Source organism: Dermacentor andersoni, chromosome 5 (assembly GCF_023375885.2).
Source record: "Dermacentor andersoni chromosome 5, qqDerAnde1_hic_scaffold, whole genome shotgun sequence".
Lineage (NCBI taxonomy): Eukaryota > Metazoa > Arthropoda > Arachnida > Ixodida > Ixodidae > Dermacentor > Dermacentor andersoni.
The window spans coordinates 27,448,792-27,467,370 of NC_092818.1; the positions used below are offsets into that span (position 1 = coordinate 27,448,792).

General features: G+C 51.1%; 1 pseudogene; it reads right to left on the reverse strand.

The window, feature by feature from the left end:
* Positions 1-8,278: 8,278 nt before the first annotated feature.
* Positions 8,279-16,274, reverse strand: LOC126530067 (uncharacterized; annotated as a pseudogene).
* Between the last annotated feature and the right edge of the window lie 2,305 nt (positions 16,275-18,579).

The window sequence follows — 18,579 nt, forward strand, 5'->3', positions numbered from 1 at the left end:
GTTCACGACCTCGTTCTGTCAACTCTTCTTTGCTGAAGAATCATTTTAGCGGCAATCTTAACTTTTCGTTGCATGCCGTAACAATTTAGGACCATTAACGCAAGCTAAATGGAGAAAGGCGGACCAGTTACAGACGCTGGCACCAGCCTTTTCATCCGCTTATCGATTTTCATTGCACTGGCTCGGCCCCATCGTATGACTCTCCACCTGAGTATGCTCTTGTCAACCCATTAGATAAGACAAACCGCTCAGTGTAGACAATGTTATTCGTTTTTGAGGCAATGAAATGTTACCTCCTACAAACCAGGAGAGCGTTTGATTGGTCTGTTCCGACAACCCTGCAAGTCACCGCCCTACGATTGCGTTGGCGTTTACGCAAGTTTTACGTCAGGAGATTGGAATAAAAACATATTCGAATAGTTATACGTTGTAGGGCCCCCGCTTTCGCTTACATACCTGATTATGTTTGCTATCGATTCAGGCTAATTATACCGTTGCACAATTCACTGACGATACTAATGCCTTTGGCTCAATCATTGGAAAAATTTTGCAGCTAAACTAAAAGGCAGCTCCCAGTCATTTCTTTAGTTATTGCCGCAATATAACTCTTCTGTGCTTTTTGATCGACCATTTCTGTTACCCTTAACGACCGCCATGATAGTGCACCAACACTTTCGACAAGAACTTTCCGTTTTACCCACGTAGAATACAAGAGCGGCATTGCTTACCACGAACATTTTTCTAAATTTATTGTCATTGTTTATTCGCATTTCTCTTCCCACATGATGCCCATGGGATGCCTTGAAGAATCTTATGATGCTGGTAGCCGCATTCTTGGCATCAAATCACGTGGACGCCGGGCCACACGGGTCTGGAGGGGAACGAAAGGGCGAACGCCCTAGCTCGAGCGCTAATCAACCGAGCGGGGCAAGACGAATCGTCTCCTCAATCCCCACCCTTTACCTTCATGCCCCTGCCGTCCGATTACTGCGACCGACTCGAGATCCAGCGATTCAACCGCAGGATTTATCCTCCGCGTCACAGAAAGCTCAGCACTGAAGATGCCGTAGCTCTCCGACTTATTCAGACAAACACATTTCCAAACCTACACAGATACAGTAAAATGTTCCCACATACATATCGCGGCATCTGCCCCTGGTGCGGCGACACACGCCCTACACTGTTCCACATCTCGTGGGGGTGCGGGGGCAAACCTCAACACTTAAAGACGCCTAGCACGTCATTTGAGCGGTGGGAGGTACAGCTGACCGGCGATACCCTGGCGGGACAAGAAGCTCTCGTCCAGCAAGTACGTCGAGCAGCCATGGCCAGTGGAGTCCTGGAATGAGGACACCACCCACTCGACCTCAAGCTCAACCACCTCGATGGTTCGAATAAATGTTTTTTTTTTCTCTCTCTCTCTTGGCAATGTCATTGAGACTGGTGTAGAGTCTTGTGGTTCAAAGAGGAGTATGATTACGGTTGCACACCACGGCATTATCACGGCATAAATCGTCTTGCGTTGACTATTGACGGTAATTCGATTAGCATTCTACCAGCGTAGCGACAGACTGAATCACTAAAGTCACGTTTTTATTTAACATCTATTGTGGTCATTTTGAGAGTTGCGTTGCTTCAGCTACAGATGCGACATACGCCAGTATCGTCCAACTTTGCCACTCGTTTGCCAACGTCGCTCATGAGCATGATGTTATGACGACCACTGCATGACGCTGACGCAGTGACTACCATAAAATTATGGAAGAGAAATAACGTCAATGGAAAGATAAAGGTGATGCGATGAAGACTGCATGACGACACTGAAATGACGGTTCTTAAATGATGACGATGGTATAACGGCGACAGCGCGACGACAACGTGATGAGGAAAATGGCATAACGTTGATGGTATGACGATCAGCAGGTGACGAAGCTAGCATGACGCCGATGGCACGGGCATGGCGGCATGACGAAGACGGTATGACAACCAATGTGTAATAACGAGGCTCGGTTGACAAAGTTTGAATGACCACGAAGCAACGACCGTGACCGTGAGCGCATCACGACCACGATCACTTACATACGTACAGTGGTCCCAGCTGCTAGGCAACTTGGGCCACTGGGTCGTCGTAAGGGGCTTCACGACGACGTCATAATGAAAGTAAGATAATGACGATGGAATGGGGACTATGGCATGAGCACGGTGGCATCACTAACACAAGGACGTACTTTTTTGGCCCAAGCTAGTAGACAACTTGGGTCACTGGGTTGTTATGAGAGGCTAGATAGACCCATATGTAAATAATTGATAGATAAAGAAACAGACAGCAACACAGGCTCGAAATGACTTAAGTGGGCAAAGAATGCTTATCGTTTTAATGTAAAGCGATCGATTACAATTACAATTATTTTGTTCAAGAATCTCATTACTTAAAGTAACCGATTATGGCCCCACGAAAGTAACCAAGCAGATAATAAATTGTAAGCCTCACTTTTATGTTAATTTCCTCCCAACCTTTACTCGCCGTGGTTACCTAGTGGCTATGGCTTTGCGCAGCTAAGCACTAGGTCACCGGGTCAAATCCCGGCCGCGGAGCCCGTGTTTTGATGGGGACGAAATGTAATAACGCCCGTGTACTGTGCATTGAGTGCACGTTAAAGAACTCCAGGTGGTCAATATTAATCCGGAATCCCTCATACCGGCGTGCTTTATAATCGAGTAGTGGTTTTGGCCCGTAAAACCCCAGCTATTGAAAGACATTATGCTTCAGCACGTTGATAATCTGTAGTGATCTTTAGCCCACAAGAAGGACACAGGATTGAAAGGAACGACGTGGACACAGCGCTATTTAGTAGACGCAGAACTTAAATTTTTTCCCTTCCAACCTATATTAAGGCGAAACAAATACATTAAGAAGAACGAGGGGGTCTGATTCATCAGTGCGTTTTTTCAGCCGTTAAGATGTTGTTTACCCTCACAACCAGTTCATGAAAAAAATTTTAGTCGGTCATGTCCCTAGTTCTTTTTATCTCTTTTTTTGTCTTCTTTCCTTTGTGAACACATCAGCAGCGACACTGAAGACTGGCTCCATATACGCGCTGGAGGGACGGGCATTGTTGTAACTTACAAATACGTTGCGCCTAATTATAGTGCGGTTACTATTTGAAGCTACGCTCACGTCCGGGTCCTCTATGAAGCGCAGCGCTTTTTTGTTGCTGGCGCTCGCAGAAGTCGCTCCTGGTAGGGCCAAGAAACACTGAAAAACATTGTCCATAAGTGCTTCCTTGACATAAACGTCTGAACTGGCCAGAACAGTGCCGGTTCTTACGTAGGCTAAAATCCATTAGACCATTAAGATGACGAAGCAAATACTGAGCGCCTGGGTTTGCTCCCTCGGAACAGGCGTATTCATGAGGTTCCTGTGTGGCACCGACCGTGGACATTTATATTAAAGCTTCCAGAAAATTCAAGTGCACAAAGCTGAGTCGCTCTTAAAGCTCGTCTCATAAAAAAGCAACTTGTTACATGCAAGTGGTTTCTGAAAAGAAAAAAAGAACGTTACGCTGAACGTTACCATGCAAAAAAGGAAAATAGCCAGTTACAAAAGTAGAACAATGATATTTTCCAAGTAATTCGTTCATGTAACTCGTTAAATACCCGTCTGGATACACGGATGAGCGAGTGGAAACAGACATAAGAAAAAGAAACTTCTAGATACCACGCAACCACTAACTATCCCTATCTTCAGGGCGTCTTGTATTTGAACGTGCCTCTAACAAAGCCGAGAAACGTTCTGCGTAACAGGTAAAGTCAATAATTTTACTCAATTTTTCATATGTCCCTAATGAAATATAGAAAAAATAGAATGCTCGCGCTTTCAAAACATTCTATTGCAGACTGACTCAACAGGCGCGTTTAGAGGCGCATAAAAGTCCTGCGTTCTTTCAAAAAGGGCAGTGAGTGCTGGATGAAAAAGAAAGTATCAAACCAGCTCCAATTTATAAAAAAACCTTTACATAGCATCTCGGATGTTCTTTATTATTAGTTAATTTCAATTATTCTAATAAATTTTTCTTGAGATCGAATGAAATTCGGTTCCGATATTTGGCTTATGGCTTTGTAAAGGCCCATCAAATAGTTAATGTGCTCCTCTCACATCGGTGGGTTTGGTCATCCACTTCTGTCATGTACGAAGTAAGGGGCTAAAATCGAGTACATTTGATACATTTTACAAGTACGATTCTTCTGCTTTCACCTGTTACTTAGTCTTAACTTCTGGTTCTTTGCCCTTCACCTTATCATCAGTTCATTAACAACTGTTTTAAATCACCGGAATACTTCCGGTTAAGTCGAAAACAGTATTTATCGTAAGAAAGAAGAGGGCACTGAAAGGAATAGAGGTGACACAGGAAAAGACATTAACCAACGACTAAAATTTAAATGTACAAGAACAAAAAAATGAAAAACAGCAAAAGTCCGCTTGCACCATCAGACAATTAAATAGAGTAACCTCCAAATTCTTAAGCCTATATATTTCATGGTATAAAGCAAGGGCATAGCCAGAGTTGTGCAAAAAAAGTGATTTTTCCTTTCGAGGTTTAAACAATTATTCGAAAGATGGAATAGCTTTGTTTGCTGAAAGATAAGAACATGTGCCTTAATGCTGCTCTACTGCAGTAACTTCGCCTTAGCATCGCAGTATGTCCGACGCATGCTCCCGCGGAATATCAAAATTTCACCTAGGACATTGCAAACAGAGGAAACGAAACGATTTTAATAATTAGCGCTACACATATCTTTTTCCATGTCAATTTCCGGAGAATAAAGATTAAAGACCTTCCTGAACAAACGTTAGCCACTGGACGTTTTTTGTGGAACGACCATAAGGAATACCCCGAGATTGAGATTGGAAGTAGACCATGTTCTTCTGTTCTGGTTACGCGTTTGTATTGTTACGCAGTTAAAAACAGTCTTACAGGATATTTACAATGATCGTAGCGGCTGACAAGATGGTAGACAGCGCGCAAAGTCCAGAGCGTCGTCTTCTACCGACCAAGCTGACATCTTCTTCGTCAGCGTGTCGCATGACCCCCGGCGGCGGAAGCACCAGCTCGGTGCTGATTAGGTGGCGAGCGAGCGATACAACTTAAGGCGCGCGGCATGGACCACGTCGGAACGATGCTGAGCCACAGTTGGCTGAATAGGGGCGATTTCGTACTTGACGTCAGTTACTTTACGCAAGACATGGTAAGGGCCAGAGTAGCGTGAAAGTAACTTCTCCGAGAGGCCAACGCGTCGCGACGGCGAACAAAGGAGAACCAGGGTGCCCGGTGTGTAATGGACGTCACGATGGCGGGCGTCATATAAGTGCCGCTGATTGTCCTGCGACTCCACAAGTCGACGTCGGGCAATATGGCGTGCTTCTTGGGCTTTTAGTATGGCTTCACGGGCGTACACGGACGTGGAATTCAGGCTAGCATGCAGAATCGTGTCGAAAGGTAGCGTAGGGTCGCGGCTAAACAAGAGGAAGAATCCAGAGAAGCCGGCGGTATCATGGCGAGACGAATTATAGGCGAAAGTAACGAACGGCAGCGCAGCGTCCCAGTCGCGATGGTCAGTGGCGACATACATGGACACCATGTCAGTAAGGGTGCGGTTAAGGCGCTCGGATAGACCGTTCGTTTGTGGAAGGTAAGCAGTAGCAAGTTTGGTGTTCAGTCGCGCACGAGTGCAAAATGTCGTTGGCAGCTTTAGAAAGAAAGTAGTGGCCGTGGTCGGTGAGGAGCTGTCGAGGGGCGCCGTGGTGAAGGATGACGTTCTCTAGGAGGAAGTCGGCAACATCGGTTGCACAGCTTGTCGGAAGAGCCCGTGTGATTGCATATCGGGTGGTGTTGTCTGTTGCTACAGCAATCCACTTGTTTCTCGAATCAGACGTAGGAAAAGGGCCTACAAGATCAACACCTACACGGAAGAATGGTTCTGATGGTACGTCAAGTGGTTGAAGGCGACCAGCAGAGAGTGTTGTCGGCTTTTTGCGTCGTTGACAAAGGTCATACGCAGCGACATAACGGTTGACGTCACGGTATAGACCAGGCCAATAGAAGCGCCGACGAACGCGGTCATAGGTCCGTGACACGCCAAGGCGACCGGCAGTCGGGACATCATGCAGCTGGGCGAGAACAGTCTGACGCAGATGATCAGGCAAAACGAAGAGTCGGGCAGGGCCGTACGGGCGCATCTTGGAGCGGTGCAATATACCATCTTGGAGTTCAAACATGCGAAGGGAAAGATCGGGCGTCGTTGAAGTGAGCCGTTGAATAAGGTCTTGTAAGGAGGCGTCCCGACGTTGTTCGGCTCCAATATAGCGAAAAGCAGCCAGAGAAAGAACGGTGACAGGTATGCCGGCCGCAGAAACGTCAGGAGGGTCGACAGGATGGCGTGACAAGCAGTTCGCATCTTGATGTAACCGGCCGGTCTTGTATACAACTGAATAGTTGTATTCTTCAAGGCGCAGAGCCCAGCGGCCAAGGCGCCCTGAAGGATCTTTGAGGGACGAAAGCCAACACAGAGCGTGGTGATCAGTGGTGACTGTAAATTGGTGGCCGTACAAATAGGGGTGGAATTTACCCACTGCCCAAATGAGAGCCAGAAACTCGCGTTCGGTGATGGAATAATTTCGCTCAGCAGAGGAAAGAAGGCGGCTGGCGTAGACAATAACACGTTCTCGCCCTTCTTGGCTCTGTGCCAAGATAGCGCCAATACCGTGGCCACTGGCATCGGTACGGACTTCTGTTGGAGCTGACGCATCAAAGTGAGCGAGAATGGGCGGGGACGTAAGCAGCCCAATCAGCTCGGTTAAAGAACCAGCTTGCTCAGGGCCGCCAATGAATGCGGCATTTTTCTTAAGAAGCTGATTGAGAGGACGCGCAACGCTCGCAAAATTTCGGACAAACCGACGGAAGTAGGAGCAAAGGCCCAAGAAGCTGCGAACATTCTTGGCACAGGTTGGCACGGGAAAGTTTTTCGCTGCCAGTGCACTAGTACGACAGGGGATGCCCATGGGCTGCAAGAAGGTTCGATGATGTCTCGAGAAAGTATCTTGTCGACTTCAATTTGGATGATTTGTCGCTCAGTAGGTGAGACGCGGTAGGGTCGCCGATTGATCGGGCTTGCATCACCGGTGTTTATTCGATGTTTTACGACAGATGTTTGTCCTAGAGGGCGGCGCTCTCCAAGGTCGAATATGTCCCAGTATGAGCCAATGAGGCAATGTAGTTCATTAGCACGCTGGGGCGGAAGGTCGAGAGCAATCATTTTTGTTAGGGCATTAAAGTCTGAAGGGACAGGGGGCGAAGCAAGAGTTGAACACGAGGAGCTGTTACAAGTTAAAATCGAAATGTTGTAGTCTCTGGCCGGCGTTATTTGCGCCAGGGATATTCCGCGTTGGATTACTTGTGTACAAAGTCCAAAGTTCACAAGTGGAAGGCAGGACACGTTGTTCGAAATGATGACTGTGTGAGGAAAAGCGACGTTATGCGAGAGCAGGACATCCGGATTAGGGGATACGATGTAGTCACCATCTGGTATAGGTGGAACGGGGGAGACGCCTATGTAGGTAACGGCACGCTGTGGGAGGCGAATATGCTCTGTGGAACATAGCCGTATCGGAGCAGAATCCGGAGGATCAATAGTAGCAGATGGAGCGAGTTGCACAACACCAGCAGAACAGTCTATCAAAGCGGAATGTGTAGACAGAAATTCAAGGCCCAGAATGAGGTCGTGAGGGCAGTGCTCCAGAAGATAAAATACAACAGAAGTATGATGTCCGGCGACACTCACGCGAGCCGGACACATGCCAATAACGGCTGGTGTTCCACCGTCGGTGACTTGGACCACAGGTGACGGGGCAGGAGTAAGGACTTTCTTGAGATGATTCCGAAGCTGAGCATTCATCACAGATTTGTGTGCGCCAGTGTCAATCAGAGCCGTGACAGGTACACCATCCACGTTCACTTTAATGAGGTTCCGATGTGTGGGCAAGGTCAGAAGAGGATTTTTGCGTCGGGATGGTTTGGCAGCATCACGTCCAGGTGCTGCACCCGTTACTTTTCCGGAAGGGTGCGCCGCAAGGAGCTAGGGGATGGAATGAATGAATGAAACCACGTTTATTCCACATTAAAATGCGTCGAAGACGCTGCGGTGGAAAGAGGAGGGGTGTTATTGGAAAAGGGGAAGGGTAAGGCTGCCTCCGTTTTATTAATGAACGTCCTGGAGGCAGCTAAGTGGGGGCGGCATGACGCCTGTGGCTGTCGCGGAGCCGATCGCCGACGGGTGGTGCTGCAGGGTCCCGAAGGAACAGCAGCAGTGCTCGCCAGAGCTCGATGGCATGGTCCGGAGACGTGGTATCCGGGCAAGCCCAAGTCCGGAGAGAAGAAGGCCAGGGTCCCCGCTGTATGGTGGCCAGGGCACGAAGCCTTGGTGGGATGTAGAGGGGGCACTCCCAAGAAAGGTGGTTTAGATCAGCACGACATGTGCACATGGAACAGAACCCACTTACGGGTGGTGGTGTGCCACCCTTGTGGAAACGGTTCAACAAGTGAGGAGTAAGGAGGGTGCTTGTCTGGATTCTCCGAAGCAAGACTGACTCTCGCCGTGTGAATATTTTCGCTGGAAGTGACGGTATAGACAGAGGATTGCCGACTGCTGCGAGGTAGGCGGCACGTCGTTGTTTGGTCGCATGCTTGTCTGCCATTGGGTCTGCTACCTCAGATGTGGTAGCTAGGAGAGGATAAGGATTATCGGAGGCTCTGGCTAGCGCGGTAGAGAGATGAGCGCGCGCCAGTCTATGAGCCTTCTCGTTTCCGGGGATACCGCAGTGCGCAGGGACCCAGTGAATGGTAACATCGTGACCGCATTCGCGGAGCAGGCGTGCCTGGTGCCGGATATCCTGCAGTACGGGATCTGTGTAAATAATATTAGCACATTACCGATGGGCAGCCTGGGAATCTGTGTACACATGATGGTGAACAGGGTCAGTGTGAGGTGAAGTTGCGAGGGCCCACTCCAAATAATCTAGGATGGCCATTAGCTCAGCGCGGGTGCTGGACATTGCTTCTGCTGATATATTGACACGTGTACTTATATTTATCGGGCAACCACGATTCGCCGCCGAACAAATGTTATCGCACAGCGCGGGACGCGTCTGCATGTATCCGAAGTTTCTGGAAAGTTATCGATGCTTCTATCCGCTGTCTGTTGTCGCCGAACCTTGTATTATCTGATTTCATAGCGTGACTCGAATGTTGTAGAACTTTGTGGAAGGCATGCGGGTCCCAACGATTAGTCTGGAACATTCGACGACTGTTGTATAAAAGCCGACGCGCTTGACCCGCTGATCAGATTTTCGACGATCGCCGAACGTGTTCGCCACTATCGTTGTGCTATAAGTGTAGCCTGTTTTGTGGGCACAGGTCCGCCCAATAAAAGTTAGTTTTGTCGTTCACAGTATTGCTACTGTGTTATTGAACGTCACCACCACGTGACATCTGGTGGAGGTGCTTTACGTTCATGTACCGGACGCCCCCGACAAGCCGTAATTCAAGCCCGGACCGCAAAGACAACACCAGCGCCGTCCCGGAACATCGAGCAAGCCGCCGGCTACAGCAGCTGCCCCCGGAACACGGAATTCTACCAGAGACGACCAAGAAGAGCGTCAGAAGTTCGTCCAGAGACGACCAAGAACACAGCCCCAATGGCAGCCGGAGCAGCCCCAATAGTTCTGCAGCAGCCCAGGGAGCCACCGACGTTCCGCGGTTCCACATTTGAGGACCCGGAAAGCTGGCTGGAGACGTATGAGAGGGTCGCTAAGTTTAACAGTTGGGATAGCGACGACAAGCTGCGGCATGTCTATTTCGCATTGGAAGACGCCGCCAGGACGTGGTTAGAGAATCGGGAAGCCACCTTAACGACGTGGGACCTGTTCCGAAGCGGCTTCTTGCACACGTTTACAAGCGTCGTGCGAAAAGAGCGAGCCCAAGCTCTACTAGAAACCAGAGTGCAGCTGCCAAACGAGACGATAGCGATCTTCACGGAGGAGATGGCCCGTCTTTTCCGGCACGCCGACCCGGAAATGTCGGAGGAGAAAAAAGTTCGCTTCCTGATGCGTGGCGTCAAGCAAGACCTTTTTGCCGGACTTATTCGTAACCCACCGAAGACTGTGGCTGAGTTTTCTGCAGAGGCATCGATGATCGAGAGAACTCTGGAGATGCGCACCCGGCAATATAACCGCCAGGGGCACACGCCGCAGTATGCCATCCAAGGACTGGGTTCGGACGGCCTTCAAGAGACCATCAGGGCCATTGTGCGCGAAGAACTGCGCAAGGTCCTGCCTTCGTCGCAGCCTCAAGTAGCTTCGATCGCTGACATCGTGAAAGATGAGGTTCAGCGATCGCTTGGGGTTCCTGAGGTGCAACCTCAATTACCGCAGCCCCAGCCAGAAGCGATGACCTACGCCGCCGTCGCACGCCGTCAAGGTCCCCTTCCGCGACCACGCCAGGGCCCTGCAACGACGCAATTCCGCCGCCGCCACCGCCAGCACGCCCACCCGTCGCCCAGCGCACCTACGCGAGGAAGACGGACATTTGGCGCGCCCCCGACTACAGTCCGCTCTGCTATCACTGCGGAGAAGCCGGCCATGTGTATCGCCGATGCCCATACCGGGAGATGGGACTGCGAGGTTTCGCCGTCAATGCTCCGCGCCCGCAGCGAGGTGAACGCCCTCGCGATATCGCCGACTACCTCGCCGCTACTCAGTGGAGCTCTCGATGACCGTCGCGTTCGCCATCACCAGGCCGCTACCTGTCGCCGCAGCGCCGACCATACACTGGCCCAGCCCGGGGCCGGTCAGCGAGCCCGTATCCGGAAAACTAAAAGCAGCAACCGATGGAGGTGCGGTTGCTGTTCGTCGACCTGACGAAGATCCTCCGCCGCCGACGAAGACGACGAAGAAACCATCTCGACGACCTAATGACGACACGCCGCCGTCCCGACGAAGTCGGGAAGCCAAGACTACACCGACAAAAGACGACTTGAGGACGCGACGTTCCAGCTTCAGTTCAACACGACGCAGCCGTGATCCGACGCCGAGACCTAACTACAACGCAAGACAAAGAACCACCGACCTCGACGTGCTTCTCGACGGCCACGCAGTCACCGCCTCAGTAGACACAGGAGCCGATTACTCCGTCATGAGTGGACCCATCGCCGCCCAGTTGAGGAAAGTTAAGGCTGCATGGGAAGGCCCTCAAATTCGGACCGCTGGAGGACACCTGATTACGCCGACTGGGATCTGCACGGCAAGAATTACCGTTCATGACCGGACTTACCCTGCCACCTTCGTTGTCCTCCAACAGTGCTCACGAGACGTCATTCTCGGCATGGACTTCCTGAATCAACATGGTGCAGTCATCGACCTGAAGTCGAAATCGACAACGCTGTCACAAGATCAAGCGATACCGCCGGAGAGCTGTCGTAGTCACCACGCCTTGAGTGTGCTCGAAGATCAAGTGAGCATCCCGCCGCGCGCCAGCATTATTATTTCCGTCTGCACTGAAACACCCGCTGACGTAGAAGGCGTGATCGAGGGCGACCAACATCTACTGCTCGACCGTGAAATTTGCGTCGCAAGAGGGATCGCTCGACTCCACGGAGGGCAAGTGGAAGTTATGCTTACCAACTTCAGCCAAGAGTTCAAGCACATCAACAAGGGCACGACAATCGCATACATCGAGGAAATTGTGGAAACCAGCGATGCCTTTGTCCTCTTGGATTCAGCCGCATCTACCCCGATGAGCATTATCCCCGAACCAGACTTTGATGTGAATCCAAGTCTTCCTATGAGTAAGCAGCAACAGATCAGAAGTCTTCTCCGACGATACAAAGACTGCTTTTCGACGTCATCGAGGATTCGACAAACACCAGTTGCAAAGCATCGCATAATAACCGAAGAGAGCGTTCGACCACTCCGCCAGAGCCCTTACCGAGTTTCGACGCGAGAACGTGAAGCTAGTAGGCAACAAGTCGACGAAATGCTGCGCGACGACATCATCCAGCCGTCGAAAAGCCCGTGGGCCTCTCCTGTAGTGCTGGTAAAGAAAAAGGACGGAACCCTACGCTTCTGCGTCGATTATCGTCGACTGAACAAGATCACGAAGAAGGATGTGTACCCCCTTCCACGGATAGACGACGCATTGGATCGGCTCTGCAACGCTAAATACTTCTCGTCGATGGACCTCAAGTCTGGCTACAGGCAAATAGAAGTCGACGAGAGAGATCGCGAAAAGACTGCCTTCATAACGCCAGACGGCCTCTACGAGTTCAAGGTCATGCCATTCGGACTGTGCTCGGCGCCTGCAACGTTTCAGCGCGTCATGGACACGGTGTTAGCCGGACTGAAGTGGCAGACGTGCCTTGTTTACCTGGATGACGTCATTGTCTTCGCCGGAAATTTCGACCATCACCTTAGGCGGCTTGCGACAGTGTTAGAAGCGATCAAGTCATCAGGGCTCACCCTGAAGCCGGAAAAGTGCCGCTTCGCTTACGATGAGCTTTTGTTCCTAGGCCACGTGATCAGCAAATCAGGAGTACGCCCCGACCCACAGAAGACAGCTGCCATCGCAACGTTCCCGCAGCCAACCGACAAGAAGGCACTGCGCAGATTCCTTGGCATGTGTGCCTACTATATGCGCTTTGTCAAGGACTTCTCACGCATCGCGGAGCCACTAACACATCTAACCAAATGTGATGTCGCGTTCGAGTGGGAAACGCCGCAGGCCAAGGCATTTCAAGAACTCAAACGACGCATGCAGTCGCCGCCGGTACTTGCACACTTCGACGAGGACGCCGATACCGAAATCCACACTGACGCCAGTAGCCTAGGCCTCGGTGCCGTCCTAGTCCAGAGGAAAGAAGGACTTGAAAGGGTGATATCGTATGCTAGCCGGTCGCTGTCAAAAGCGGAAAGCAACTATTCTACGACTGAAAAGGAATGCCTCGCCATCATTTGGGCTATAGCTAAATTCCGCCCTTACCTCTATGGCAGGCCATTCAAAGTCGTCAGTGACCATCATGCATTGTGTTGCCTAGCTAACTTAAAGGACCCTCCAGGACGGCTGGCGCGGTGGAGCCTCAGACTACAAGAATATGACGTCACGGTAATATACAAGTCCGGAAGAAAACACTCCGACGCCGACTGCTTATCGCGCGCCCCCATCGATCCCCCGCCGCAAGACGACGAGGACGACGACGCCTTCCTTGGGATAATAAGGGCGGAAGACTTCACTAAACAGCAACGAGCAGACCCGGAGCTAAAAGGCCTCGTCGAGTATTTGGAAGGGAACACCGACGTTGTCCCTAGGGCATTTAAGCGCGGGTTGTCGTCGTTCACGCTACAAAACAACCTGCTCGTGAAGTAGAACTTCTCACCAGTCTGCGCCAGCTACCTTCTTGTTGTACCGTCAGCGCTGCGTCCAGAAATGCTGCACGCCCTACACGACGATCCAACCGCTGGGCACCTCGGATTCTCCCGGACGCTGTCGAGAATACAGGAAAGGTATTACTGGCCGCGTCTGACCGCCGAAGTCGCCCGTTACGTCAAGACATGCCGAGACTGTCAACGACACAAGACACCACCGACAAGGCCAGCAGGATTACTACAGCCGATCGAACCTCCTCGCCGACCATTCCAGCAGATTGGGATGGATTTGTTGGGGCCGTTTCCGATATCAACATCCGGCAATAAATGGATCGTCGTGGCGACGGACTATCTCACCCGCTTTGCTGAAACTAAAGCTCTACCAAAAGGCAGCGCAGCCAAAGTGGCGAAATTTTTCGTCGAGAACATCCTGCTGCGACATGGTGCCCCAGAAGTCCTCATCACCGACAGAGGAACGGTTTTTACAGCAGAGCTCACCCAAGCCATTCTGCAGTACAGCCAGACAAGCCACAGGAGGACAACTGCCTACCATCCGCAGACGAATGGTCTCACGGAGCGCCTGAACAAGACCCTCGCCGACATGCTAGCAATGTACGTCGACGTCGAACACAAGACGTGGTACGCGGTCCTACCGTACGTAACCTTTGCGTACAACACGGCGGTGCAAGAAACAACACAGATCACGCCGTTTAAGCTGGTTTACGGCAGGAACCCGACGACGACGCTTGACGCCATGCTGCCGCACGTAACTGACGAAGAGAATGTTGACGTCGCTAGCTACCTCCAGCGCGCCGAAGAAGCCCGACAGCTCGCCCGCCAGCGAATCAAGAGCCAGAAGAGGACCGACAGCCGACACTACAACCTCCGACGACGCTTCGTCGAGTACCAGCCCGGTGACCGTGTTTGGGTTTGGACCCCTATACGCCGACGAGGACTGAGCGAGAAGCTTTTGCGTCGCTATTTCGGACCGTACAAGATCATCCGACGTATTGGCGCACTGGACTATGAGGTCGTGCCAGACGGAATTTCGCATTCACAGCGGCGCCGCACACGATCTGAAGTGGTCCACGTGGTGCGTCTGAAACCCTTTTACGGACGCTGACGAACTTCCTTATTTTTGCTTTCTTTGCTACGGGTGTTTTTCTTTATTGCTTTCATTTGTATGCAGCATCGGGTCAATGCTTTTTTTTTAAGAGGGGGGTATTGACACGTGTACTTATATTTATCGGGCAACCACGATTCGCCGCCGAACAAATGTTATCGCACAGCGCGGGACGCGTCTGCATGTATCCGAAGTTTCTGGAAAGTTATCGATGCTTCTATCCGCTGTCTGTTGTCGCCGAACCTTGTATTATCTGATTTCATCGCGTGACTCGAGTGTTGTAGAACTTTGTGGAAGGCATGCGGGTCCCAACGATTAGTCTGGAACATTCGACGACTGTTGTATAAAAGCCGACGCGCTTGACCCCCTGATCAGATTTTCGACGATCGCCGAGCGTGTTCACCACTATCGTTGTGCTATAAGTGTAGCCTGTTTTGTGGGCACAGGTTCGCCCAATAATAGTTAGTTTTGTCGTTCACAGTATTGCTACTGTGTTATTGAACGTCACCACCACGTGACAATATGATGGTGGCGGTTCTGATTTTCATTTGTCTGGTCGTACCACGCAGTCACATAACAGGTGTTACTAACGTCGTCTGCAGGCAGTGCAGCGTCCGTGTATACGATGTGTTCAGTCAAGGAGAGTGAACTCGTAGCCTTAGCATGCCTCTTGGCATATGCAAGGCGCCGCATTCGCTGAGTAGGGTCCATATTGAGAGGAAGTGGCCTGCCATCGGTGAGAGCCGTGATTTCCCACGGCGGCGTGCTGTTGGGCAAAATCGGCATTTTGTGGACGTCATACCCCGAGGAGCATAAGCGTGTGTCGCCCGGCTTTTGTGGCGCGAAGTCTCGTCTCTTGTGTATAGATGTGCATGTCTACGAGCTCGGACAGGTTGTTGAGTTTGCTACAACTTTTAAGCGCTTCGAGGCTTGTGTACCTTGGGAGTCCAGTTACAATGCGTTTGGCTTCGTTAAGTAACCGGTCGAGCGTGTGCATCTGTGTGCGGTTGACTGGATGATACGGCAGCCCGTACATGATACGGGAGACAAGAAAAGCTTGAGCGAACTGCCGCATTTCACGTTCGTTTTCTCCACGGGTGCGGGTAGAGATTCTGCGTAAAGCGTGCAGGATTTGTTTGCTGGTCTTCGTAACGCATTGGAACCAAGTGTTAGCTGTGCAGTTCTCGTCTAGGTGCATACCGAGTATTCGGATAGTAGATATCCGTGTGATGGGTTGGTCACTGATGTATACAGTTAAAAAGACTGCTTTTCTTCCTGCTTTCCAAAGGTAGACCTGCCACCATGAATGACGACAAACTCTGTTTTGTCTGGGGCAGTGTGTAAACCCGTTTCCGTGGCATAGGCGTGAATAATGTCGAGAGCTCGTTGTAAGACGTCCTCTTGCTCCCCGATGCACCCTTGATGCGTCCACACGGTGACGTCATCGGCGTACACCACGTGTTTCAGGCCCGATACGTCGGCAAGGCGCTTAGGTAGCTGGTGCATAGCTATATTAAACAGCGTCGGTGAAATAACCGAGCCCTGAGGGACGCCTACGCGGTTGGTTCGTATGGCACTGGCGTCGTGACCAACTTCGACTTGGTAGTTTCGCTCTTCAAGGAAACCCGCTATGAAGTTGTACATCTTCCCTCTGATGCCAAGGGCACGTTCTTTGATCATGATAGTGTTATGTGGGACGGAATCAAATGCCTTGCGTATATCCACTGCGACAACGGCTCGTGGGTGCACCGAATTAGAGTCGAGGACGTCCTGTTTTAGGCGGGCTAGCACATCCTGTGTTGATAGCCCACAGCGAAATCCATACAGTGTAGGAGCCAAAAGGTCGCGATCTTCAAGGTACCACATCAAGCGTGTGTTGACCATGCTCTCCATTACTTTACAGACACACGAGGTCAAAGAGATCGGACAGAGGTTGGATAAGGTATGTGGTGGTTTACCAGGCTTCGGAATGGGTTTGACCACCGAAAACTTCCAAGTGGAGGGCAGTATCCCGGTATCCCAGACTCGATTAAATTCTTCGAGAAGAGCGTGCTTGTGCTCAAGGGGCAGATTGCGTAGATGAGCCACGCCCACCTCATCGACCCCTGGAGCACTACGTACGTTAGCACGCTGCAAGGCGTGCTCCAGCTCGATCAAGGTGAAGGAGCTGTTAAGTGGTTCATTATCTTCAATATGTACATCCTTCTGGTATGTGGTGTCTGTGAGGCTAGACGTCTGCGGGAAAAACAGTTCAGGAGCCTGTTCGGCAAGTTCCTGAGCGCTGATGCCTTCGCGGAGGGCCACACGAGCCGCGCCGTTGTTGGTCTTGCGCTGGCCGAGAAGAGAGCGCAGGATGGCTCAAACCTTGGACGTATGAGTCTGTCCGTTGATGGATTCGCAAATTCCCATCCAGTGCTCTGACGCGAGCGTAGTCGTATATTCTTCGATGAAACGCTGTATTTTGTGCAACCGTGCTTTTTGGTGAGCAGTGCGACCAGACCGCCTGTACTGAGCGAGTATCAGGTGCCTTCTATTCCATAAGGTGAGCAGATGTCTATCAGGCTCTGGGTGGTCAGAGGGAACCTGTAAGCGTTTGGTGGCTCTTCGCTTCGCTACGCACAGCTGTGATACCAGATGGTCAATGTTCTTGGCTGGAGACTGCTGCTGCAGTAACTTGCGGTATTTGTCCCAGTGTGTTATGTGGCTTAGCCGTGTAGTGGCGTGTGACTTCATTTTCGGATTGGCGTGGCCTGTGCGAAAGCGTATGAGGATCGGAAAGTGGTCGCTCCCCATGCAATCGTCCAGCACCTCCCATTGAAAAAGCTGCGGACAAGTACTCCAGGTAAGATCTGGTGATGTGTCGGCTTGGTGAACTGTCTGTCCCAGCCTCGTGTGTGCTTGTGGCATGTTGAGGAGTGTCAGCCCGTACTCCGAGGTATCTTGCATGATGCGCCGACCGCGCGGGCTGCATTTCTTGTATCCCCAGGCGATGTGCTGAGCGTTAAAGTCCCCGCGCAACAAAATGGTGTCTTGCGGGTAAATCTTCTTAAAGTGGGAAATGAAGATGAGATCAACGAGTGCCCTAGTTGCCTTATTCCTTGTGTTCTCGGGGAACACGTTGACGCAAAAGATGAGCATTGTACACTGTGATGAGACTTCTAACCGGCATCCGACAACGCTAAGAGTAGCGCTGCACCACGGTTGCGTGTCTGATTGCACGTGTGTAGTTCCTCGTCGCACGTACAATGCTGTCTTCGTGGGTTCAGCGACTTTTACAGGCGGGGCGTAGCCGTCATAGCCGATTATGCTCAGCACAGGGCCGTTGACTTCTTGAAGGGCAATGACCAAGGGACTGGTGTTGTCTCGCTCGCTGGAGAACCGGGTGATCATGTCAGCCCTCTTGTTGTGAAGAGAACGACAATTCCATTGCAGGACAGTTGCCCATGGTAATGAATTTGAAGAGCTAGACATGGTGAGGCTGTGTTGTTTCAGCAGCAATGAAGCTTGGTGGTACCCAAGGCGTACGCATTGCTGGTGCTCCTGCGGGTGTCGGAGAGGTTGTGCCAAAAGGGAGAGTGCCGGAAAGCATGATACGCTCCATGATGGTGTGGACGCATGTTTCTATGGCCTTGTTAATAAGCTGTTGGGCGCTTTGATGGATGGACTTCTCTATTTGCGCCATACGATTTTCAAGACGCCGCTCGAGATCGTGAAGTGTCGTTGGGGGAGGAAGATATGGATTATCGCTGGGAGGTGTAAGCACCGTTGACTGAGCTGGGTCCCTGCGAGTATGCTGCGCTGCTCCATCTGAGGGTGGTTGCAGCGCAGAGGACGAGGGTGTTGAGGTTTAGGGAAGCTCTGTACTATTGCTGGAACTGATTGCTAGGTGCGCGTTCGCTTGTCTAACTACATCCGCGAAGGTGGCTTTACCGCTGGCTTCTGACTGTGCAGCTGGGGATACCGGCGCGTTGCCTTTAGCATGGGT